Source organism: Brachyhypopomus gauderio, unplaced genomic scaffold (assembly GCF_052324685.1).
Source record: "Brachyhypopomus gauderio isolate BG-103 unplaced genomic scaffold, BGAUD_0.2 sc184, whole genome shotgun sequence".
Lineage (NCBI taxonomy): Eukaryota > Metazoa > Chordata > Actinopteri > Gymnotiformes > Hypopomidae > Brachyhypopomus > Brachyhypopomus gauderio.
The window spans coordinates 177,482-203,873 of NW_027507005.1; the positions used below are offsets into that span (position 1 = coordinate 177,482).

Sequence of the window (26,392 nt, forward strand, 5' to 3'; positions counted from 1 at the left end):
TGTAGTCAAAAAAACACATGTGGGGTTATAAAGAGGTGAAGGAAACTATTCTTGAGGAATATAAATTGAAATGGCTTCTTCAATAAAACAAAAAAAAAAAAACTGCATCAACCAATCCGCTGAAAAGGCCATATAAAGACATTTACACAACACAGTGTAATAGAATCCATACATTTGGCAGGAAGTGGCCTGTCTGGTTGTGAGTGTTGTTGGACGGGACTCACAGAAACATGAGTCTCTAAATGTCCCCAATAACACCACAAAACGTTGCGAGATTTGTCGCTAGTCGTTTAAAAAAAAAAGTTGCTAGAGGATCTGAAAAGTCACTAAATATAGCGACAAAGTCACAAAGTTGGCAACACTGTGCTACACTACTGTCATGGCCAAAAGTTTTGAGGATACAAATACATTTTTTTTTTTTACAAAGTCTGTTTTTTTTTTACTTTTCATACTGTATGCTCATAGAGCAAATTGCAAAAATACAGATACTGAAATACAGCCTCTGTTCATCATGTGATTTGCTTCCATTCTCCTCCAACCACAGACATCACCCAATGACTGCAGCAACTTTGACAAGGAGATTTTAAGTGAGAAGCCCCTCCTGTCCCAGTGTGAGGAAGGTTCGGTTGATTCAATAGACCAGAGTGCCTTTGCTGGCTTTTCATTTGTCAACCAGAGCTTGGAACATCTCTAGAAGTGATGAACAACCTGCTCCACGTCCACATTTGTACTGCATCTTTTTCTGCCATGTTATGATTAAACTATACAGCCAGTGTTTTTATGTGTCAGTGACTCTCCCTTCTCAGAATAAGACCTGTATTATGGGCATGGATTTTAGAATACACCCAAGATCAGGGGTGATTCACAGAGGTGTCAACTAGCCACAACTGCTCCTCCAGGTTATGTATTTTAGGCCATATTTGATACACCCTTGCCAAATCTATGTAGATTTTTTGTTCCAGTAACCATTCATTATTGTAATTCAAAAACATTAGATAATCTCTCATTGTGTCCATGAACACCACTGATAACACCTTTAGAGTATGTGGACCGGCAGAGTAAGGGTTAATAACACAGTTTGTAAAAGAGGTTACTGAAAGTATAGATAAAAATATATAGATTATGTACAGTTGAAGTCAGAACATGCAAGTTATACTCTCTTGCTTTGTATTGTGTTTGCAGGGGTATATTTAATTTAAGCATATGTGCATATAGTGTAAACAGTTTCATTTTTGTGTGCATAAAGCTTAGAAAAGAAATATAATGCATTTAAAAATGTATTGTAACGACTGAGAGCTAAGAAGCGGACACAAATGCTGAGGAGAGCAGGGTTTAATAGCTGGAGTGTTAACATAGAGGGTATGAGGGTAGACATACTAATTAAAATACAACTAACACAAATCAAGAACTAACAACCAGACAGGATAACTCAGATAACAAAAGACAGAGGATTAAACAAATACAAGAACTCAGAACAAGGCAGATAAACACACAACCAGGATTATCACAGTGACTTCCAAAGAGGGACTGAAACACAGGGAGTACTGTACAAGTACCAAACAAATCAAGACAAACTAGAAACACCTGAGCTGAAAGCAAGGAAGGAGAGACAGACAAGACAAGGTGAACAACAAGACACGAACCATGCTGTAACGATTCACGGGGCGGGAGATTAGCAGGAGTGACGCAAGTGCAAATAAGAAAGATTTAATAGAAAGACAGTGGTAAACCAAAGGACAAAACACAAAAGGCAAAAGGGTAGCTACACTAAACAAAGGAGAAGACACCACTAAACAGGTAAGCTATATAACTGGGAATGTAACGTATGAGGACATAACAACTAACAACTACATACATATACGGGGAGAACATAACACAGGAGAAGCAATGACTACAGGGGCAACAAGGAAGAAGCGATAAACAAAACAATAAACAGGCAACGAGATAAACACCAGTGGCTACTAATGATGGGGAACACAACAATGAAACACAAGCACACAACCTAAAGAGACATAACATAACAAACAAGGACTAGGAGTGACACTAAGAGCAAGAACAAAAGACAAGGCATGAACAGACAAGAAGTAAGACAGAGAGGACCGAGGGACTCACATACAACGAATGACCGACAGGGGAATGAAACACTCGGGGTTCTTTATACACAGAGACAAGACGGTGAAACAAGACTCAGGTGTGTGTACTAACGATGAGGGCGTGACAGACAGACGGAGGAACGAATGGGAGCGGGGAGCTAGGCGGGACCAGGGAGGAGGGAGGGGCTGGACGTGACACATGCATATTTGCACAGGTTAACATTTAAATAAGTATAAAATATTTTTGTCTTATACTGTATATGTGTATGGTGTATAGTGGAAAGATATATATTTGGTAAAGGTTCTCTTGGCTTTATGTGCGGTATATATGTGCACTGTGTGAATATTGGTGCATTGTGGCAACTGGGCCTGCTACAACAGTGTTGCCAACTCCTCAGTACGGAAAGTAGCTATTGGCTGTCCTAAAAGTCGCTAAATTACGCCATCACCTAATTTGCATAATACATGTTTTTGAAGGAATATCGTTGTGGGAGAGAAAAAAGTAAAAAAACACCCTAAATATGTTAGAACTACAAATGAACTCTTTGAAATACGCAGTCACTTCTCAAAATAACTTCATGACTTGCTATTCTACGTTCAACCCTCCTCCTTTATCCGGGCTTGATGTTTAGCTTTTCACAAAGAGGCGCGCACCGTGGACCAGGTGAGTGACAGGCTATGTGGTGAATGAGGTGAGTGACAGACTGTGAGCGAAATGCAGTGATTTATCGTGTCACACGCGTCAGACGCATTTATATTTACATCCCGCTGTGATGGGAATTTTGGCTCTTTTAGGGAGCCGGATGTTTTGGCTCAGCTCTTCATAAAGAGTCGGCTCTTCCGGCTCCCAAATGGCTCTTTGTTTTGCCACTTATTTCCAGTGGTAAAGAACAATGTTACATAAATTTTACATGACTATATGCACAAAAGAGTACAAAAAAGCTCAAAAATGGTGTTGCTGTGGCCAATTGTTTTCATGTTTCCCTTGATTGCACTCACACATTCAGTTGTATCAATAAATTCGTTCGTGACCGACACATCACTACACCCTACGCTGATTCCCAAGCCTGCCTGCATGACAAATTGACATGGTGATTACAGGTGCTTCGCCCTCAGATGCCCAGGTGGGCTCTGCAGGTGAGTAGCATCCCTGCAGCCAGTGCCTCTGTCTCTTTATCAGAGTTGTATAATCCAGGTTCAGAAAGTAAAAGTCCTCACTTTAGTGCAATCCAGGTAAAATGAGTGGAATCAACACAATCCAGGAAGCCTGAGCAAAATCCTGGTGAGGACTTTTACTTTCTGAACCTGGATTATACAACTCTGCTCTTTATCACCACCCACAGGGCTGTTACCGCTGCGCTGGGCCAATGTGCTGAAATCTAGCCGCAGGCCTGCTGGAGACGTGGTCTCTGTATTATAAATACGGCGCATGCACGTTTCACTCGATTGTTCTCTGCGCTCTTCGGGGATGGTGCGAATTCGGCCAGCCGCTTTCACCTCTACAGCAAGAGAATTAGCTCTCTGGGTTTAAATTCTCCAGCAGCAACATCAATGCTCCTAACCCACAGAAGGCAGTCAACAGTGCCCCAGACAAGGGGATGTGCAGTCAAGAATTAAATGGTAAGTGTAGTCAGCCTGTTTTTGATGAAGAGATCCATCCATAAGTATTGTCTACAGAGTGGTACTTTTAATTTTCCTACCAATGGTTTCATTCTTTAGAGCACAATCAAATTGACAGCTGAATGAAAACATTTTGCTGGTTTTAATACCATGAATCGTCAGTTTTTGTTGTTGGTGGTGCAGGTGACTCATGTAAAATCATAATAGTGAACGCCATTTTGGAAGACAGTTGCTTTCACAGATCAGATCCGAATGTGAACATTGTCTTTATTAGGTGCATTTGTTTTATAGACAAATAGTATTTTATCCAAGTGTAGACTGTAGCCCTTGTGGTATAGCATACACAATATGTGAGCAACTCTCTACACTGACTACTGCACATAAGGGATTGTTTTGGGTGCTGGATCCTGCTTAGCACCACGCTGACACTGCCTTGGTAGGGCCGTGGTTGTGGGTGTTGATCTGAGGACTGAGGCCCGGCACTGTAGCGATGTCACTGCCACTGCCGGGTTTATCGTGATCCATCACTCAAAGGTATCCAGGCAACAGCGGCTTTGTGGCCAGGAAATGACTGATTAACCTCAAGCTAATTGTGTACAGCAACAGACGGGCTACAGACTCTGTTTTGATTATTTTAAAGCTTTTTTGTGAGCAATGATTTGATATTACCTGAGGCAATGTAAAAGGTTTGACCTAATTATGTGTAAATAATGTGTAATTATGGGTAATGTGTAAGTTTTGCACAAGGCGTTCAAGAATAAATGTACATTTCTATAAACGTCTGTGACTTTGACACCCTTGACTCTGGGTTGAACCTCAGTAAATGACTCATTCCCTCCTCCCTGCCTACACTGATCCCCAAATAGGCTTTGCCTGGTGGACATAAACAGGACAGAACCATGAATCAGCCACTGTTTAAAAGACAATTGTCCTATGCTCAGTCATAACATCTTCATAAGCGTAGTCATTATAAACAATTATGCAACAGTTATTATTATCCTTTAGGCCTACCCATTAGTGCTGCTTTGTAAATGGATGTGATTATGAATATAGATTGATCCTCAGCCCATATCTGATCTTGCTCAACATTGTGTACCTACACAGTCCATCATCTCACAGGTCATTAATGCCTACGCCATTCTGAACGTGCTGTGTGTACATGGCTGCTGTTATTATGACCTTTGGGACTATAGTATCAGAACTAATTTTGTGAGTTTTGTCACAAATATAAATATTTATGAAATGTTTCATTACTGTAATGCACTAGCCTTGTATATTAGCACTTCCTAGACAGCAAGCACTGTTGAGCTGAATTATCTTCAGAGAATCCGTTACAGAATCCTGCTGACATTTGTGCTAAATAGCTGTTAACAGCACTAAATACTGTATCAGTCAGTGGACTCAGATCACATATATGCCATGTCTTTAAAACAGACACACCTCATTTTAAATCTCCCACACCCTCTTTTCTACTAACTGTGGTCTGCACTGCATGACACTATAGTCATCAGCTCTCTGTAGAATTATGAGGTAAGTATTTCTAAGTATACCTGCAATTGTTCAACATTTTGACAAGCTGGCAACAGTGGTGGATTATTGTTAATGTTAGCTATGCTAGGTTGTAGTACATAGGAAAGCCAGACTCCCAGAATGCTGTGCACACCTCTATTTAGTTTAAAATGTCATTTTTAAAGTTGTTGTTTATAGTTTAATTATTTCCATGTCCTGGTGTAAGTCTGATTGATCTTTTTCAGTTTTACTAGTGTGTTAGTAGAGTTTACTGTGTTTACCCCTTGGTAATCTTCCATTCCCCCCATTAGCAAAAACCCTTTTTTCGCTTGCTCTGTGTGTGAAACTTCACGAAGACTACTCCACTGAATTAAAGAGCTACTCAAAAATAAATGTAGACTGGGGAAGAGGGATATCGAGTGGTACACCATCCCTGCGCCAGACATCCAGCCTGCAGAAAACTAGGCCTCTGGCAGCGGAAGACAGCAAGGAAAGTGGCGAGGTGTATTGACGGAACCTGGCAAGCACAGAGAGAGAGATGGCATGAATTCACCTTCTGTGTTACAGCCGTGAAGGCACCTGGAAACCACACTCCACTCAGCTGTGTGTTTCCATTGCAGCTGGACAGTGGCTGTCAGCACGATGCAGCTGTATTTAGCACCGGAGAGGAAGGTACCGCAGACAGTTGTGGTTCCGAGCGGCAGTGATGCTCTTTCACACAGAGGATGGTGCACATGATTACTGGGGGGTCGACGACTGCCCAGCTCAAGTCCGTCACCGGCAGCCAGGTTGACGTGAGAGGCAGGAAGTGGGTTTCGGTCATGGTGAAGGGTCATGAGTTCTGGCGCGCACCTATATGGGACATGTGCCCGACAGGGAGAGTCATGCTTCAAACGTTGCACTTAGAGAGAAGGCAAGCGAAGGTGTCCGTGGCAGAGAGTCAGGGCTCCCTGGTGGCTTGGCCTTCATTTTGCATGGGGGAAGCTGAGGCTGGATGTTCAACTCCTCCTGAGCCAGTTGGTGGATCTCTCGGGCCAGGGCATACCGTCAGGTCAGAGGCACCAGGACGTGTTGTGGGTCAGGCCTCTAATGGTGGCGGAGCTGAACGTGCAGCTTCAGCTTTGGCTTGTAGATCCCCAGGGCTGTGGACAGCACAAGCGAGCAGCATCCTTGTCAACCTCAATAATGGAGAGAGTGGAGAGCATGGGGAACAAGGTCAGTGAGTAAAGAGGAGGTTTGCACGACCCACACAAGAGCAAAAACAAAGGCTATGGGAGATTCTGCACCATTATTGTGACAGCAGCCATGGAGAAAAACCGTTCCAACTTAAAGAAATTCAGCATCAACGCTAGTGATGCTGGACAAATTTGGCTATGTCCCCACCGGCTTCTCTTGGCTAAGATAGAGGCTGCAGGGCAGAAAGGAGTCATCAAGCCATCGAACAGACCCTCTGAAGTGCCGGTGGTCCTAGTGAAGAAAGGGTAGAACTGCTGTCTCTGTGTGGACTACAGGAAGCTCAACCCTGTAACTAAACCTCATACCCACTCTCATGTGTCGGTGACACTTCAGTTGTGACAACTTAGCTGGGTGGCTTTGCATGGTTCAGCTCACTGGACCTGCAGAGTGGATGCTGGCAAGTGGCAGTCGCTCCAGATACCAAAGAGAGGGCAAGGCACCGCCTTCCTTCCTGCAAGGCACCTGATTGGGGCAGTTCATATTGATGACTTTAGGGCTTTGCAATGCACCTGCCATGTTTGAACATTTGATACAGTGAGTACTCACCATCATCCCCAAGCATCGGAGGCTTGGTTTACCAGGAGGATCTGCTGATTGATGTGTCCAGCTTCATATACCTGGAGCAGATTTTACAGACTACTAATTATTCAAACCTCCATCTGCTAGCAGAGTCAACGTGGAAATGAACCCAGCATTGGGAGTGAAGGTCTCCCACTCCACGAAATGTCAGTGAGCTGTGGGCTTGGTTTCGTACTATTGGCGTTTGTCCACAAGTTTGCTGATATCTCTGCATCTCTACACTAGCTCACATGAAGGAGGCTGTATTCACGTTTACCTGTGTGGGCTGGCATTACCCAGGGTAAGGGGTGAGATCATGGTGGACACAAACACTGACAAGGGAATCGGCACTGTGCTTTCACAGGTGCAGGACAGATCTGAGAGCATCATTGCATACTACAACCAGCGTTTGAGTATTTGAGTGTACCAGCATCCAACTGTAGCATGGTGAAGAGGACGCTGTTGGGTATCATTGCAGGCTTACACCATATATGCCTTTACCCCTTCATCCCATATCATGCATCACCAGCTTGGCTTCTGCAGCTCCGTGAACCTGACGGTCAGTTCAAGAAGTGAATAATGACACTGCAGGAAAGCCATGTCACTATTTGAAGCGCGCTGCTGATTTCGCAATAATACTGATGCCCTCTCCTAGACCAGACAACAGCGACAATGGTGGAGTTCTTATACTGAGAGCGAGTCAATTGACCATTTAATGTATCCGTGCAGTGAGAATACACACATACATAAGTGTCGAGAGCAGTGGGCAGCCCTAGCTGGGGAAAGATCCCTCTGGTCACAAGACCAGTTCCCTAACCACCAGATCATGACTGCCCCTACTGATTCTACTGGTTTGGGGTACCGGAGGAACCCCTTAGTTTGGGCACCCATGGTTGAGCTCAGTGTGTAAGAGACTAAGACTTCTGTGCCTTCGTCCTCAGAGCGACGTCCTGGTGTAACGCTTCAACTGGATGTTCACTACTCAGACAAAAATTGAGTCAATGATTCACGCTGTCAGTAACAGTCACGCTCACCAGGGATGCAGGTGTGACTACCCAACCCACAACCACAGGAAGGGATGCTACACCAAGCTCCAATCACTGTGGGAGAGCATCTGATTCTTGAAGGTGCACGGCTGGTATATTGGATCCAGACAGGGCATCTGAGTGTGGGGTTCTTTATGGACCAGTTAGGTCTCATGAAAGAAAGACTGTGGCAAGGAGAATTAGCATGCGGTGTGCCTCTCTACAGAATGTATTTAGCTTCAAATGTAATGTTTAATGCCACTGTGTATAGTTGACGTGTGGGTATATCCTAGTTTATTCATGCTCTTTATTTAGTTTTACTAGTGATCATTCTATAGATACATTCACATTTGAAATAGCAACTTGTATAAAAATCAATTTCATTATTCAAAATTAATTATTCAGAACTATTATTACAACATTGGTTAACCTTTTATGAATCCACAGAAATGAAAGCTTAAATAATTTTGTTTACAATGACTTGTGCATGTAATGTTTTTTTCATGAATTTTATTCATCTTTCTGTTATGCTCATGTAGTCCGAGGCACTTTTGGACAATAATAATAACAAAAATAGGAGATGCTCTTTTTACTTTTAATCTGGTTTTGTGAAAAGTGTGGTAGTGTCTATGTTACTGAACTCAGAGAATTAATCTGGTAGCTTGCAAAAGCAGAACAGATACATTTGGTGATGCATTTTCTATTCCTTTCTTATAATAAATGTGCTGCATTATTTAGATAGTGCTAACATCAATCAAACCATAAAGGTGTTATCTTCAGCTGATATTCACTGATATTAGTGTGTAAATGTTAATGCAGTTTTATTTAACTTTTATTCTTGAAACATTGTAGCATTGTACAAATACTGTTCAGTGGTTATGCTGTGAAGAATGTCTGACAACCGAATACTGTTTGTCATTCTTACAGTGATCCTGACATAGACAGCGGGGATGAATCCGTGAAAATGAAATAAAAACCGAGTTCTTCACCATCTTGGTGAGGCTAGGATGTGTTTCCATTTGCTCCATTACATTATGAAGCACTTATTTAATTCCATCATTGTTCTCACTAAAATAAGCATTTTCTCACTAAAATAGTGAGTCCTCATCCACATATTTCTCTGTGCTGTATATCTAAGTGCTCTCCCTGATATTAAACTCCTGAATTAACTCAATTAATTTAAAAGCCCAGAGCCAATCAGCATAAATTATCACATTACAGATAAACTATTAAAACTATTATTTTTTAGAGCAGGATAACTGTAAATACATAGGACCAGGATGGCAAAAAACAAACCACACAAAATATCTGAGTCTCTTTTTGAAGACCTCTTATTATTCAGCCCTGAACTTCCAAGTCCAACCTCCCACACTTCATCAAGACCAACCTCCCACACTTCATCAAGACCAACCTCCCACACTTCATCAAGACCAACCTCCCACACTTCATCAAGACCAACCTCCTACACTTCATCAAGTCCAACCTCCTACACTTCATCAAGACCAACCTCCTACACTTCATCAAGACCAACCTCCTACACTTCATCAAGACCAACCTCCTACACTTCATCAAGACCAACCTCCCACACTTCATCAAGACCAACCTCCCACACTTCATCAAGACCAACCTCCTACACTTCATCAAGACCAACCTCCCACACTTCATCAAGACCAACCTCCTACACTTCAGCAAGACCAACCTCCTACACTTCATCAAGACCAACCTCCCACACTTCATCAAGACCAACCTCCCACACTTCATCAAGACCAACCTCCCACACTTCATCAAAACCAACCTCTCACACTTCATCAAGACCAACCTCCCACACTTCATCAAGACCAACCTCCTACACTTCATCAAGACCAACCTCCTACACTTCATCAAGACCAACCTCCCACACTTCATCAAGACCAACCTCCCACACTTCATCAAGACCAACCTCCTACACTTCATCAAGACCAACCTCCCACACTTCATCAAGACCAACCTCCTACACTTCAGCAAGACCAACCTCCTACACTTCATCAAGACCAACCTCCCACACTTCATCAAGACCAACCTCCCACACTTCATCAAGACCAGCCTCCCACACTTCATCAAAACCAACCTCTCACACTTCATCAAGACCAACCTCCCACACTTCATCAAGACCAACCTCCTACACTTCATCAAGACCAACCTCCTACACTTCATCAAGACCAACCTTCTACACTTCATCAACACCAACCTCCCACACTTCATCAAGACCAACCTTCTACACTTCATCAAGACCAACCTCCTACACTTCATCAAGTCCAACCTCCTACACTTCATCAAGTCCAATCTCCCGCACTTCATCAAGACCAACCTCCTACACTTCATCAAGACCAACCTCCTACACTTCATCAAGACCAACCTCCCACACTTCATCAAGACCAACCTTCTACACTTCATCAAGACCAACCTCCTACACTTCATCAAGACCAACCTCCCACACTTCATCAAGTCCAACCTCCCACACTTCATCAAGACCAACCTCCCACACTTCATCAAGACCAACCTTCTACACTTCATCAAGACCAACCTCCCACACTTCATCAAGTCCAACCTCCCACACTTCATCAAGACCAACCTCCCACACTTCATCAAGACCAACCTTCTACACTTCATCAAGACCAACCTCCTACACTTCATCAAGACCAACCTCCCACACTTCATCAAGACCAACCTTCTACACTTCATCAAGACCAACCTCCCACACTTCATCAAGTCCAACCTCCCACACTTCATCAAGTCCAACCTCCCACACTTCATCAAGACCAACCTTCTACACTTCATCAAGACCAACCTCCTACACTTCATCAAGTCCAACCTCCCACACTTCATCAAGACCAACCTCCTACACTTCATCAAGATCAACCTCCCACACTTCATCAACACCAACCTCCCACACTTCATCAAGTCCAACCTCCCACACTTCATCAAGTCCAACCTCCCACACTTCATCAAGTCCAACCTCCCACACTTCATCAAGACCAACCTCCTACACTTCATCAAGATCAACCTCCCACACTTCATCAACACCAACCTCCTACACTTAATCATGACCAACCTCCTACACTTCATCAAGACCAACCTCCTCCACATCTCCAGCAGAAACAGCCTCCTACACTACTCCATCCAACCCAACCTCCTCCACCTCTTCCTCAAGGCCAACCTCCTACACTGCTCCACCAGTGCCAAACACCTACACCGCTCCACAAGGGACAGCCTCCAACACTACTCCACCCAGACCCAGCCACCTGCACCTCTCCATCAGATTTAGCTTCCTTTACCACTTTAACTGGACTAGCTCCTCTTTCATTTCTTCCCAGAGCCAACATCCTCACCCTTTGCTTTCGCCCAGCCTCCTTTATATCTGCTAGAGGTCAAACCTTCAACTCTGCTTCTGAAAACTTGAACCTGTTCCAATTCCAATTCCAATTTATTTATATAGCACATTTAAAACAACCAGAGTTGACCAAAGTGCTGTCCACAAATAGCAGGTAAGAAATATCAGAAAAGAAAAATACAAAGAAGAATAAAAATATGAAAGTAAAGAATAGAGGAGTAGATAAATAAATACAAATACAAATAACGAAAGGAGGCTCACAAGGTATTAAATGCCAGAGTATAGAGATGGGAACCTCTGATCTTCTCATCACTGGGATACCATACTTACCATTATATATGATGTATTTGTTCATTGTGTCCATTCCTTCTCTACAGATAGATGGCCTGGCAACTCTAGGTGGGCGAGATTTCAAGCATGGAATATCCTCACACACATCTTCTCAGACAGCGTGGCTAAAAACATCAATTGGAAAGGCGTGAGCAGCAAAAATGAATTTCAGTGCCATGGCAACCAGTGGTGTTCCTACATGTGAGTAGAAACTGGATAAAGATGTCAGAAGACACGGGATACAGCAATCAAAAGCACTGGTTTCATACACAGCACAAACGACACAATCTGTCAACATGATAAGACCACAGTCTAAGAAAGCCATATTTATGTTTTTGTCCCATGATTTTGAGTAAACAAACTAAAATCTGAATATGTTTCACATTTTGGACACCAAGAAATTGGTCTACACAATAAAAAAGTTTGTTGTAATACTTTAAATAACTGCTGGATTTTGTTGAAAGATTATAAGGATCTAATCTATAAAATACTCTTTGTGTTGACTGTTGTAGGTGCAGTAGGCAAGAAGCCAGAAGCCTCCTAAGCAACCAGTGACTGTGACGCTGGGGCGCTGGAGAAAGGAGGAGACACGAGTCCGGGTCTCTGGTCCGAACGACACGTCTTTATTTGACGCATATTGCGCAATAGCGCACGAAGAACAAACACAAAGCACACAACGTGCAGACTATAGACAACAACAAGCACAGGACACTACGCGAGCGCACATTAAATAGACAAACCACATTAGCCCCACGTGATTACGAGACGGGTCACAGGTGAGACGGATTATCACATGACAGAGCCATAACCACGGATATCCACAGACGCAGACGATGCACGTAGACTACGTAAACACACGCCCAAAAGGGAGGGGCCGGGGTCCTCAACGTGACAGTGACGACATTAATAAACATATCGTTAGGTGGTCTAGCATTAGACCTTTTCTAGCATCTAACTTTTGTAGAGGTCTTTGTATATAATAAATACAGATTACATCTTATTTTTTAAAACATTCAAAATCAACTTTTGTTGTGATCGCTGTGAATAGTTATGTAGGATATGGGTCCGCAAACTGATGTTTGATTGGATACTGAGAAAATCTGTCATATAAAAGCTGGATGTATTCTAAAGGGGCTTGTATGAACCTGATATTGAAAGTCTTCTAAACTGAGTGAGGACTAGATTCAGACTACATGATGAACTGTGGGCCAGATGAAATGGTGATCTTTGGTAATGTTGATCAGTTATGAACCTGTTTTGGTGCAGATCCACCAGTTTTGGTATTGGTTCTTGGTGCAAAAAGACACTATATAAATATGTTCAGAGGATCCGCACCAGATGCTGTGCTAATTTTGTCCCTAATTTGGCGAAGTGTGCATTTCCTGTCTGGGTCCCACAAACGGGCCCACAACGTGGCGATGTGTGTAGTCAGTGCAGTGGGAACCTCGTTGTGTTTTTTTTCCATACACTATCACTCTACTCAGGCCAGTGCAACATGAGCAGGACCTTGAGCAGGACCTGCATCCGTCTTGCACCTTCTAGTCGGGGTAATTCTGCTGCTGCCTCTTACCATCAAACGTGCCCCGCAGAACGCACTGGTGGTATCCTCATCATCTAGCAGTGTTTAGCTGTCAGACGCCTCCGTGTAAAGCCTCGTAGAAGGCAGGGACCCTTGACCCTGTTACATGTAACACGACTGGGTCATGTAACACGACTGGGTAAGTCTCAAACACAATTGAGGTGCAGGTTGGAAGAAACCGCACAAAGATCGTGGACTTGGAGGAAATTGATCAAGCGATAATAATTGTTATATGCATGCTATAAAAGTATAACCCCCACCCCCAGAAAGGCTGTGATATTTTGCACAATTCTTATTTAATGTACAGAAGTCAGTCTGTAAATAAATGCTGTTGTTTTATATGCAGTTATTTAGAACATAATCATTCTATAAACTATTTAAAATAACAGAATGTGAATAAACTTTAATTATACAAAATCAAGCACCTGTTTCTTTAAGTGGATTGATCATCTAGGCTAATCATTAAAATGCATTTCATTTGCCTTAACTGCAAACCCAACTATATTCCTACACACACACACACACACACACACACACACACACACACACACACACACACACACATACACACACACACTAAAACGAGAATAAGTTTACTCAGCTTCATTACCTAATTCTAGTCCGAGTGAGTTATTTACCTCATGATGACGGATTGCAATTCCATAGACATCCAGCAGATGGCAATTTCATACCATTGAAATACACAAACAGCACCTCGATAATCATGTTACGTCGTTCATCATCTATAGAATCATAAACAGAGCTTGCAGTCCTTGTAACACGTGGAAATTAATTTAACACGTACGAATACAGGGGCGTGTCTTTTAAATATGTTCCACAACACTGCCAGAATCCAGTTTATTATGATAGACATCTGAAACAATAAAGAGGATTTATTTAATCTTTCCCCAATGCAATGAAAATATATGTTACTAGCTTCATACTGTAAGTGCAGCATGTATATTAATGTAAAATATGAGACCATATAGGGCATTTATTTCTAGAGTTGGAGTACAATCATGCCAGTGTGTGCCCATTTCTCATGCCAAGGACAGACATACCCTGACTCCTACTGCGTGTGACACATGAACGGAGTAAAAACACATAGACCCACTTTTGTAGTCGGCGGACAGTTTCCAACATGCACACACAAACATACACAGAGTAAGCAGCCCCCGCTCTGTGGAGGAGACCAGTATCACTCTCACACACACACTCCCACACCCACCCACCCACACACACACACACACACAAACACACACACACACACACACACACACACACACACACACACACACACACACACACCCTCCCCCCCAGGTTCGACAACTGTTTGGCAGGCGGCGCGACGATTGCAGGCTGCCGGGGGCGGGGGCACCTGTGCCCGAGGCCCACGAGCCAGCGCCTTGGCACGCGAGCGGCCAGCCTGGCGCGGGCACGCGAGGTTTAGCTCCTCTTCAGAAACACACGCACACCCCCAGCCACACACGCGGCAGTCCGTGACAGCAGCCTACACACGGCTCTCTCACGCGCGCACGCACGCACATTATATTCGCAAGCAGAACACAGAGGGTGCGTCATTGTTGAGAATTGGACGATTCATACTGCAAATCTACCAAACCAGAGAAAGAAGAATGAAAACATATAAAAATGTATAGAGATCTGTACTATAATCAGCCCTGTCAATCCATATAAAACTCAGAAAGGCATCCATGTGTGGACAGATGAGAGTACATTAAATTTTTTTTCATTTTTTCAGAGATATATGTGCACGTGTGTGTGGGTGACGTAAGTGTTATGCGCTATGACGCCGTATAATCCCGCGAGTGTATATGTTCCCACCCTTGGCAGCTTGGTGGAATGATTACAGTATGTACTCGGTTGTTGCCAAGGCTTTTGAAGATATCAGCAAACCTTCAAATGAGGGGAATTTTAAATCTAGTCACATTAGCGTTCAGAGCAACCAAAGTCTGCATCATATCAGTCAACAACCACATTCAACTGCAACTACATATATATAAATATATACTTAAGTATAATTCTGGCCCATATACGTAATTCATGTAAGCACAGTCTGTTCATGTTACTCCTCAAATGTCTCATAGTGCAAACTATCTGTATGTCGCATAACACTGCTGTGTATTTAACTGCCCTCATTGACAGGCAACCCTAAAATCAACCCCCAGCACAGAGTAAACTCATACCCAACACTCATTCATATTATTATGCACCCAGCCTTCAATAAATCACATGCCCTGCCTTTTACAGTGGTATAAATACTTCTGCATTGTTTACTGGGCACTTGACTTTTGTAGACAACTGAAGACACTTTTAGTTTGTTATTTTTTTCCTAGTAGAATTGCTTTCCTGAAACTGACGGTTCTTTTTGAAAGGTGGCAGACATTTAAGGTGTCCTTTAAAGTCTGATACACAGCACTCTACAACTTTCTTCTCTCCATCTCTCCCTCACACACACACACACACACACACACACACACACACACACACACACACACACACACACACACACACACACACACACGTCGTCCCTCTCATTCGTTGTCTTGTTTTTCCTCCCACTCTGTCCCCAGTCTCTGCCCACACAACCCAACAGTTTCCATATGATCATTCCGACAGAGAAAATGCCATCGTTTATCTCACAAGCCAGGTAAGCTCACAGGTCCAGGGAACTGGAGCAAACCCGTGCCCCTCTCGCCAAACTGATGGACATGCAACAACACGAAAATCGAATAGATCATTCTAAGAACCGGAAGGAAGGAAAATTATAGTGGTAATCACATTTGATCCGAATGTCACCAGTTCATGCGTGCAGAATCAACCCAGTCGGTGTAGAACAACTGTCCCTCGGCTCAGTGTGTCCCCTCTTCTGTTCCACCCGCCGCTCTACGTTGTTGCACAGCTGTGTGTACCTGGCTGTTGTTATTCTACACATGGCATGTATGTATGTGTCTGTCTGCTGTGTGCTGCTACTATTAAATGGCCCTCTCAATATGAATAAGAGTGAGAAGAACCTCATTAAAGGCTAATAGTGTCTGGGAATGGCATCGCAGAGTCTAATTTGAGCTCCAGACTAGACATAACAATCATCTTCCACTCTGAACGTCCTTTTCAGACCATATGACTAGTAAGGAAAGTGGCTGAAGTCAAGAAGGAAAGAATTGTTGCTGTTTTGAAACACAAGTAGATAAATAACAAATGGACCAAATTCGACTGCCAAAATGATGCGCCAGACTTTATTTGAGCAAAGACAGATGTCGGGGGAGGGGGTTGAAAATGCATTTACGAGTTTGTTCATCTAAAATAAGGTTGAAAATAAGTTTTCTACTTTATTCGACTAATTGATTTGTACTCCCTGCCGAACGGAACGCCATACCCCCCAGACCAGATCTGGCAACTCAAGCATAACTCAGCGAAGATAATCACATTATGGAAATGAGGTCTATGGGAGTCATCTTCAGTACTGCCAAACACTGTCCTAGCGTACTTCTGTCTAAGGCACCAATCACAGCGGATAAAGGATGAAAAGACAAACAGTCATACACACATCAGGTACACAGTGGGTACAAATACAACTGTTTACAGACTTGCATTCCTAACTAAGTTTCTTAAGGACCTTCAATATTGCAGTGCAAGTATCATAGCCCCTCTTGCTCAGGGAGAAGATGGATAAAATGCATGTGGACAAGCCCATGATTACGTGGGTATTGGACTACCTGTCTGAAAGATCCCAGCATGTGAGGTTAGGAACCTCCAGTCCGATAGCCTGGTATGTAGCACGGGAGCACCGCAAGGAACTGTGCTCTCCCCCTTTCTATTTACACTATACACCACAGACTTCCAGTACAGGTCAGACCTCTGCCACCTACAGAAGTACTCGGACGACACTGCAGTAGTCGGGTGCATCATGGACGGACAGGACGGAGAGTACAGGGATGTTGTTAACAGCTTTGTAGAGTGGACTGCAAAGAACCATCTACTCCTCAATGTAGATAAGACCAAGGAGATGGTGGTGGATTTCAGCAAAAGGGGGTCACAAATCAGTCCCATTAACATCATGGGTCGGAATGTCGAGTGGGTGGATACCTACAAATACCTGGGTGTCCTGCTCGACAATAAACTGGACAGGAAGGCTAACACAGAGGCCGTGTATAAGAAAGGGATGAGCAGGCTATACATTCTCAGAAGGCTCAGATCATTCAATGTGTGTAACAAGATGCTGGAAATCTTTTATCAGTCTGTTGTTGCGAGTGCACTTTTCTATGCGGCAGTTTGTTGGGGAGGCAGCATCAGGAAAGCGGAGGAGAAAAGACTAAACAGGCTGATCAAGAAGGCGGGTTCTGTTCTTGGCTACCAATTGGATGGTTTCGAGGTGGTGGTTAACAACCGGTCACAGAGCAAGCTCACAGATATACTGGACAATAATACACACCCCCTCCATGGGCTGCTGGTCGGACAGCAGAGCACCTTCAGCAACAGACTCCGACAGCTCAGGTGTAGAAAGGAGAGGTACAGGAGATCGTTTGTACCAACAGCGATCACACTGCATAACACACACAGTGCCAGGACACCAACAGACACCAATAACTCACTGAATAACTGAGCACAAGCTGGACACTTTAAACTTGGACACTTTAAACTTGGACACTTTACACTTTTGACACTTTTGAAGGACTGAGCATGGGCTGGACACTTGGAATTTTTTTAATTTATGATACAGTTATTATTTTATTACTTTATGTTATTTTGTATTTTATTATTATTATCATTCTCTTTAATCTTAAGTTTGTATAGTGTATTTTGTTTTTGATTGTACTGGAGTTGCTATCTATCTATCTATCTATCTATCTATCTATCTATCTATCTATCTATCTATCTATCTATCTATCTATCTATCTATCTATCTATCTATAGACAGTAATAGTACATGCCAATACAGACCTGAGTCCCTTCCATCCACACTGTGGAATCATTGGCTCTTTATCTATTAACCTTTTGCTCTGTGGGTCTCTGAGAACTCTGTACTTTCTCACATCATCGATGTCTACTAATAAGCCTTGTGGTTCACTTAGATCCTGTAGCCATGGAATCCATTGCCTGTACCCTCTTGGCCTTTGGAAATTGCAAAGTCATTTCTTCTCATTTGGTGATTTAGAGTTTGAGGATGAGGGGCACAGAGGTAATTTGAAGATGAAAATGATCACAGACAGTAGGCAAGTTCAAGTGTGTAAGAAAACGTTAACTCACACACAGGTGTGCATGTGTGTGTGTATCACTCCTTGCCAGTCCCTGCACTAAGCGAGAAAAGGTCAAATAATAAAGAGGTGCTTATCAACAGCTCACCATTAACAGTGAACTCCTTTAGGGGGGGTGGGGAACAGTAGTCTGTGAAACAGTGTGCATTGTGGGGGAAACAGGCACGAGGACGATACAGTACTTCCAATGGGACATTAGAAGCCTGTAGGAAGTGACACAGCAGCTAGCTGTAACCCAGTCAGGGAGGATGGTGGTAGCACGAGGGCCATTGGAAGATCTCTGGGGGCTTCATGTGCGGCTGGTTCCAGGCCGTTTCCCGTGCGTATGGTCATCATGGGAGGGCTTAGTGCTCTAAAGCACACCATCTCCAGCACAATGGCACTCTCAATCCTGCAGCTGTAGCTCCTGAAGCCCCTTAACTACCTCACATGTCACACAGCAAAGCAAACACACACACACACACACACACACACACACAGGTGCACATCCATACTGGTCTTCAGCAATGGAGAGAGTTATGCGGAGGCAGAGTGCCGGGAGGGGTGGCTGTGCCCGGGGGGGGGGGGGGCAGTGCAGGAAAGGGCGATGGGGGACGAAGGGGGCAGGAAGGGGCAGAGCGAATCAGCCTCTGAAGCACAGCTAGTGAAAGCCTGCCACCATGGAGTCTGGAATTACCAGGCCCTCAGGCATTCTTCTTGTTTACTGCAGCCTCTCCCATGTCCCAGGCCTCACTCCGCCACTCCGCGATGAGCCCCACAGCACAGCTGATAGGACCGGTGCTACTCAAACACCTGCCGCATTCGCACGAGCCAGGGAACGTAGTCGCTCCCAGAGCGAGATAAATCAAAAGAGTGCACGGTGTAATAGTCGAGCGGTCATTTTCTAAACGCCTGTTCTGTAGCCAAACACCGTTGTGCAAAATGCATGCATGAACTATCTGTTTCTGTCTTCCAATAAACACACCAGCCTACAAAAAAAAAAGTTGTGTCCCTTGGCGGAAGAGATGGGGGGGGGGGGGGGGTGGACACTAAGTCTCCGAGTGGACACTAAGCCCAACTACACCCCCTGCACGTCCACCTCAGAGCTCTGTCTTGATGGACCTATTGAGAAGACATGTGAGAATATGAATATGTTAGACATTCCCGATGTAACAACTATAAACACTTGAAATAAGTACTTAAGTAAAGTAACAATTTACTTCAATACTGACCACCCCAGGCTGAGTACACAAGGACGGCAGCGGAGTACACACCACAACCCACTGCACCACAGAGCTGCCCGCAGTCCAGGGTCAGAGCAGGTGACGGACTCTCCGAGGAAAACGCCCAAGGCATCGAAAGAACTGCAGCGTGTGCACCAGCGCCTGAAGCTCTAATGTGCCTGGGTGTTCAGCCACCTGTGATAGGGGAGAGACAGAGAGGAGAGAGGGTGGGCTTCGGAGGAGACTGCACCCTGTAGAGCCACTAGAGATGGCCTATAAAGCTCCGATGAAGGTCAGCAGATGCGTTTCTCCTGGTCCACGTCGCAGATCCTCGCGACGACACAACAGCAACGACGATCAAGCAATCATCTGGCTGAATTAAGCCGCAGGACTCCAGATTCTTATGGCAGTCTAAGATCTCCCGTGTGAAAAACAGGAACCGATTTAAACCGAGAGGGTGGTGGAATTCAGACAGGTGTACAGGAACAGGAACCACTTGAAGGCAGGTTGCTTGGCATGAGTGGAGAAATGCCACGGTACTCAAGTGGTAATGGTGGGAACAGCTGGCAAGAGCAAGAACCATTTTTTTTTAGCAAAGTGATTAAACCCAACTGTGTGGCCCTTACTCCGCTCTTCCCGGTCGATTAGAAACGCAGTGTCAGATAAGGGCGCGCGAGACCTCAAGAGCCGCATACTTTTTTTTTCCATTTCCGGCCATGTGAAAAATCTCAAAAAGTGCCTCTCCATAACTTTGCCTGATTAGAGTGGATTTTGTGTCATTTAGTGAGTGAATTTGCGACGACTTTGTGATGATCTTTCGGGGGGTCAATCAGCCAGTGGTCTAGCGAGGAGTTCTAATCATCCTACTCCAATCAAATGAATGGGAGCTGATGAAAACGAGCGCAGCTGAATTACTGCTCCTCGCTTGGGATTACGTATGGACGAACACAACACCCCCACCCCTACCCCATAAATAAATAAATAAATAAACAAACAAATAAACAATTAGTGCAATTCTGCATTTCCAGATCAGCAATAACCCACAGGCAGTTTTTTTTCACGGTGCGAGTAAATGAATAATATCAGCAGTTACTGCCTATGAAAATGTGGACAACGGCATTGTGGAGATATATTGAACTTGGAGGAGCGATTCAAGCACAGCCACTACAGTCTTCGGCATTATAATGCTGCATCATATCGTTATAACTGCTTTAAGCAGGCCGGCTGATGCAAAGACCGACGAGAGGTACGAAGGGGTTGATTATCACTCCAATAAAAGGGGAAACGGTGCGCAGGGCGCTCAGCATGGAGACGCAATTGGCCACGCTGCAGCTGATTAGAGTGAAAAGCTCCGGACGCGCTTAATTCATCACGACAGCACAACAATAAATTTTGCGCTTTTAACGGGGAGAAATGCAGTCCGTTCAGAGGGCCCTCCATCATCCTGTCCTAAACCCCTATTAGGGGGAGTGCATAGTGTTTCTGAACATATAAATCAATTGGCTAATATCACTGTAGGAGCGCTGAACGACCACATCTCCAGGGTCTGTCCCTCGTCTCTCCAGAGCTCTGCTGGACGGGGTTGGTTTGGGCTCACCTTAAACTGTAGCGGAACTATAGCGGATCTTATATGTGATAACTCACGTATTTGGTCGAATGTTGAAACTGGCTTGCAGGTCTAGACGAGGGGACAGTAAATCAACTGGCAGAGTGGGTGACAAGCAAGACTATATCCTGCGGTGCCAGGGATGACAAGATGTGGTGACGAGCTGGTGAGCCATTTTTTACAGGTGAAGGCATTCCTTCAGTCAGTCCTCAGTTAAAGACGCAGTCGCTTTCCTTCTTAAAAGGTAATGGCACCATAAATCCATTTTAAGCACCCTTAATGTTAACGGTGACACCGTCCTCAAATTAAGTAGCATAAACCGCAATTTTCCATCATTTAATATCTGAGACTAGATATTCCGAAGCCCATAAGTGATGCTAATATTGGGATAATTCGAATTAGAATGACACTGGATTGTTTATATAAAAGGGTCTTAGAAATGTTAATCTGGCAAACTGCTTGTCCAAAAAGCAGAGAGCAGTTTCTCTAAATTTAATTAAAGCATTTTATTCCTCTTCCATCAGTCTAAGAGGAGTTGTTTTAATTAGAGCAACAAGCTAAGGTTTCTCAGTCACTTTATTCTCTGTAATGTTACTGCACACACACGAGTAATGTTAACGTGTCAGGAGTCTTACAGATAATGCAATACCACCCCTACACACACACACACACACACACACACACACACACACACACACACACACACACACGAATATGTAACAAATTTTGGTGAATTGATTACTCCTTTTCAAATGGGAGCCAGTTCTTCAAGAGCTCCAATGAGTAGGTCTGATATAATCTGAAAAGTCAGACCTTTGCTGCATGTTAGGGGAGAGGGAAACGAGGTGGTATGAGAGACGATCATATGTCTCTGTAAATGTTTCATAAACCTGAACAGACATAGCACAGGAACAAGAGCGGGCTCTATACAGATCACAGAACAAAAACAGTTGTACTTCATGACACTTGGTTTATTGTTGACGATTGAGCTACATCTACACATTTTGAGATGCCTTTGTTACCACATACCACAGATAATAATGTCAGGCCACATTCATACTAGTTCATACAGCACTGGACCCAGTAGCTGCACCTAGATGTAACAAACGAGTAAACACACAAAACTTCCTTAACATAGAAGAATGTAAAGTATCTCGCCATACTGGCTGCAAATATTTTCATCAGCATGTGTTACATACTAAAGATAGTAGTATTTAAATCTGCTTTCTTAGCCTGTAGCTGGGGGAAAACAGATTAGTAATCCACTGGCCACCTTCCCAGATTGAGCTCCTGTACTTCTGAGCTCTGAAATTAACCAGGAAGCCAAGGCCATTTTTAGGTACACTCTGATGGTTCGTTCTGAATCAGCATAAGGAAATGAGCGTTCATTCTGCATTTTACCAAGGAGAAACCTCCGTCAGCACATTTAGGGACAATGTGAATATAATTTTCAGATGAACTTTTGCTATAAAGGTAAATTATGTACTGAAGGCTCGGGTGAGAGACATGGTGTAATCACTTTGGTCACAATGTCATTGTGAAGTATAATAACAATAAAAATCTAAGGTGCCTTGTGATGGGCAAAAAAAAAAGAAGCTGTCAGCAAAATTTTAACATATGATGTTGTGCTGAGTTGTCCAAGTGACTTCATGCATAAGAGCTTGTATATATAACAACGATGATGTAATCATCAAAGTAAGGCTTTTCATATTCGGTACTTGAGATAAGTGGATGCACAATATGCCCAAGACATGCACTGCTAAATAAAGCTTGTTTTCCTTATATCCTTTAAAAGTTACTTTCCTCATAGCCGTAGCATAAGGTCGTCATTTTTGACAACCTGTGCTGACCATGGGAATGTAATTAAATGAAGCATGATGTAGGATGAGTCATTAAAATAGCTAAACCTAAACAGGCTGCTTAGCAACAGGGCTTGTGTGGTCACTGGGAGCGTATCCCAGAAAACACGGGAGGGTCACCAAAGAAAAATGGCCCTGCCTCCTGCAATTAGGATACAAGGACCCTAGTTAGTTCAGAGTTTCGTTGGACTAATCATGGCTCGTCTATGAAAGGAACAGGAGGAAGGAGAGCTCAGGTAAACTATTTGAGGAGACCTATTGTTAAACACAGATTTGTAACAGAATGTCTTGTAGGCTGAGAGAGAGAGAGAGAGAGAGAGAGAGAGAGAGAGAGAGATGTGGGGTTTGGGTTAATGGGAGATCAGAAAGCAAAAATCCCCAGAATGGGATGCGTTTCTCCACAGACATTGATTAGTTTAAATTTAATGTTTAATGTGCTTGTTATATATTGAATTGTGTGTGTGGTTCTGTTTGCCTCTTTTTGTAGTAATTAGAGTGCAGTAATGATTTAATCAAATTTAATCAAACGTATGTCTTTTAGTTAACTCTCCTGTTACCTTTTCTGCTTGTTTGCTGGGTCTTTGTAAAGACTTCCACACCCACAATACAACACACACAGTCCCATATTATTGTACATATAAAAATAAGAGATTTATATATACATGATATCTGGTCAGCAGAGGTGCTGTGGTGCTGTGGGGAGAGAGTGTCTGACAAACAGTCTCTGCCAAGAAACCTAAAGTTTGGAGTAGTCCAGCAACAAAATGCACCTATAAGACCAGGCTTCATAATATGGGAATAATGACACTGGGTGCTTTAATGAAATCGGTGGTGAGTGGGCATGACAGCATTAAAAAAATGTATACATTTACTAATTAATAGATGTATATATTCATTTATGTCACAGATAAAAATAAATTTAAATACAATATATGTATTAAGTATACATATTAAGAAGGCCAGAGGGCCTTTCCCCAATGTCCAATACTTTTAGTAAGAAACTAATGTTAGTGTTGAAATTTGGTGACATTTGATTGGTTGATGAATAACTTTGGTGGGCGCTTAAATCCATTATACGCTATAGCTATGCTATTCTGCCAGGAAAAAAGATGAAAAATGCCGCGATTATGGCAACACGCCAAAAGAGATCTGTGACTAAAACATCTTAAGTGAGAATTCACACAGAGTAGTTTCCAGAATTTCGATAATAATTACAGTTCTGACATGACAGACCAAACAGGTAGTGGAAGTCCACCACTTAGGTCAGGTTATTTAAAGACGGCAGCAACCGACCACACCACCTGAGTCAATAACCTGGGAACACCAGAGGAGGAGATATTCTAAGAGAAACTGCACTGTGTTTCTCTCACACAGTTTATTTAGGAACAGTCACTGTAGGCTGTGTCTAAATTAGGCCATCTTCATGTCCCCAACAACCAGAAATAAAGAAGGACTCGTAGGTACATGGTCCAGTCATATGTTCAGTCCAGTAGCACCGACTCCTTTCACAGTGTCCTTACATCCTAGTGTCTTCATGTCCACCACCATCAGACACTCCTGTCCACTCTTTCATTCCTCTCTGCGACCCTTTCACACCCTCTCTCTCCTCAACACACTGTCTGGCTCACAAGTCCAGGAACAGCAAGTCCAGCTCCTGTGTGTAACGTGTGGTACGCAGGGTCTGGGTGCTCAGGTCCATCTGCCCTGTACTGTGGGTCAGGCAGTATAAATCCATCACGGTGATGATAAGCAGTTACATGCCTTTCACTTACTATTATATAATATAATATATTCCATTAATATAATGCATCAGCACAACTAGTTATCTATATGTTATAATATTTAGCCTACCTTTACTTCCTTTAGTAGGTACAGTATATCATGAATAGCAGAGCGTGTGTCTTTTGGGCTAAACACGTCCACGCTGGAGCCAAACCCATTCAGAATTTCAGCAAGAAAGTCGGTGAGTGCCGCAAGTTGAGGGAGCTAAAACCAGCCAATGACACGCCAGGAAAACAGCCACGGACCTTTAACCCCCTACTGAACCGTGGGTGTACCAGCGCTCGCTCGTGTGCCCCCGCCACGAGGAAGAGGGCTGTGCTGTGCTCATGTTGTTTCTCTGCTGGAAAAGCATTTGGAAAAATGGAAATGGAAAAAGTAATTCATTAACATGCATAGTTTTTATGACTGAAATTCAAGAAAACTGATGCAAGGGTGTTTTATTTAAAGAGCTAAATGCACACATGCTGAGTCTTAGCTTAGATCAACAGCATTTATTTGGACACTTTGGTGACAATTCGAGATGAACCTGAGATGACAGTGGCATTATTATCAGTGAAGGAAATTTGCATCCTATTCTGTTATGTTCTTTGACCTTACGGCTATTGCAGAGTATTTTTTGAACCTATAGTTTTCTGGTAATGGTTTCAAATGGAACTTATACAACAGATAATGAGCAGTCGTCTGGACTTCAGCTGAAGAAAATGTCCCCTAGAGGCAGCGCTGAGTGAACTCACAGTCCTTACTGGTGCTTTCACTTTCCAAAGGGTCAGCAAGACAGGTTCATAGTGAAGGCACTGGATCACACAAGCACTGTTTGATTCACATAGTAATGGCTCAATTTCAGAGGAGCAAGAGAACCAGAATGAAAGGAATCTCTGGTAGAATGTATTTTAACAGTGCCTGTGCTTTATCAAACCAGTGATGCCCGCCTACTCCGAAAGCTAGCCGAAAGCTATTCCGAAAGTCTTATTCGAATTAAAACACGGCAAGGGCATGCTGGCGTAAACCAAGCGGCCTTACCCTCTGTGTCTGAGTGTGATTGGCCGAGTCTGACTCAGCCAGCATCCCTGGGCCACACAGGAGTGATTTTACTACATAATCCAGTTTGGGAGATGAAGCCAGCCCTTAATCTAATCTCATAAATGATTTCTGGTTTACACACGAATCACTGACCTTAGCCAATAACGCTACACATCCTAGTCTCGGCTAATGAAAGGGAAAGCACCGGCTTGGGTTTTTTCCTCCTCTTTTAAGACACGTGGCACTGGGAGACTGAGCTCTCACCGTCTCTAATCAAACCAACACTGACAACACCCATTCAGATGACCCGAATCCCACCCCCTCACCCCC

The 26,392-nt window shown here is 43.5% G+C and overlaps 1 long non-coding RNA gene across 1 annotated transcript; it reads left to right on the forward strand.

Annotated features, from left to right (window-relative positions):
- Window positions 1-3,684: 3,684 nt before the first annotated feature.
- LOC143501995 (uncharacterized) lies at window positions 3,685-11,924 on the forward strand. Its single transcript, XR_013127045.1, has 3 exons — window positions 3,685-3,713; window positions 8,969-9,037; window positions 11,789-11,924. It is a non-coding gene; the product is annotated as an uncharacterized LOC143501995 (long non-coding RNA).
- Window positions 11,925-26,392: the final 14,468 nt, after the last annotated feature.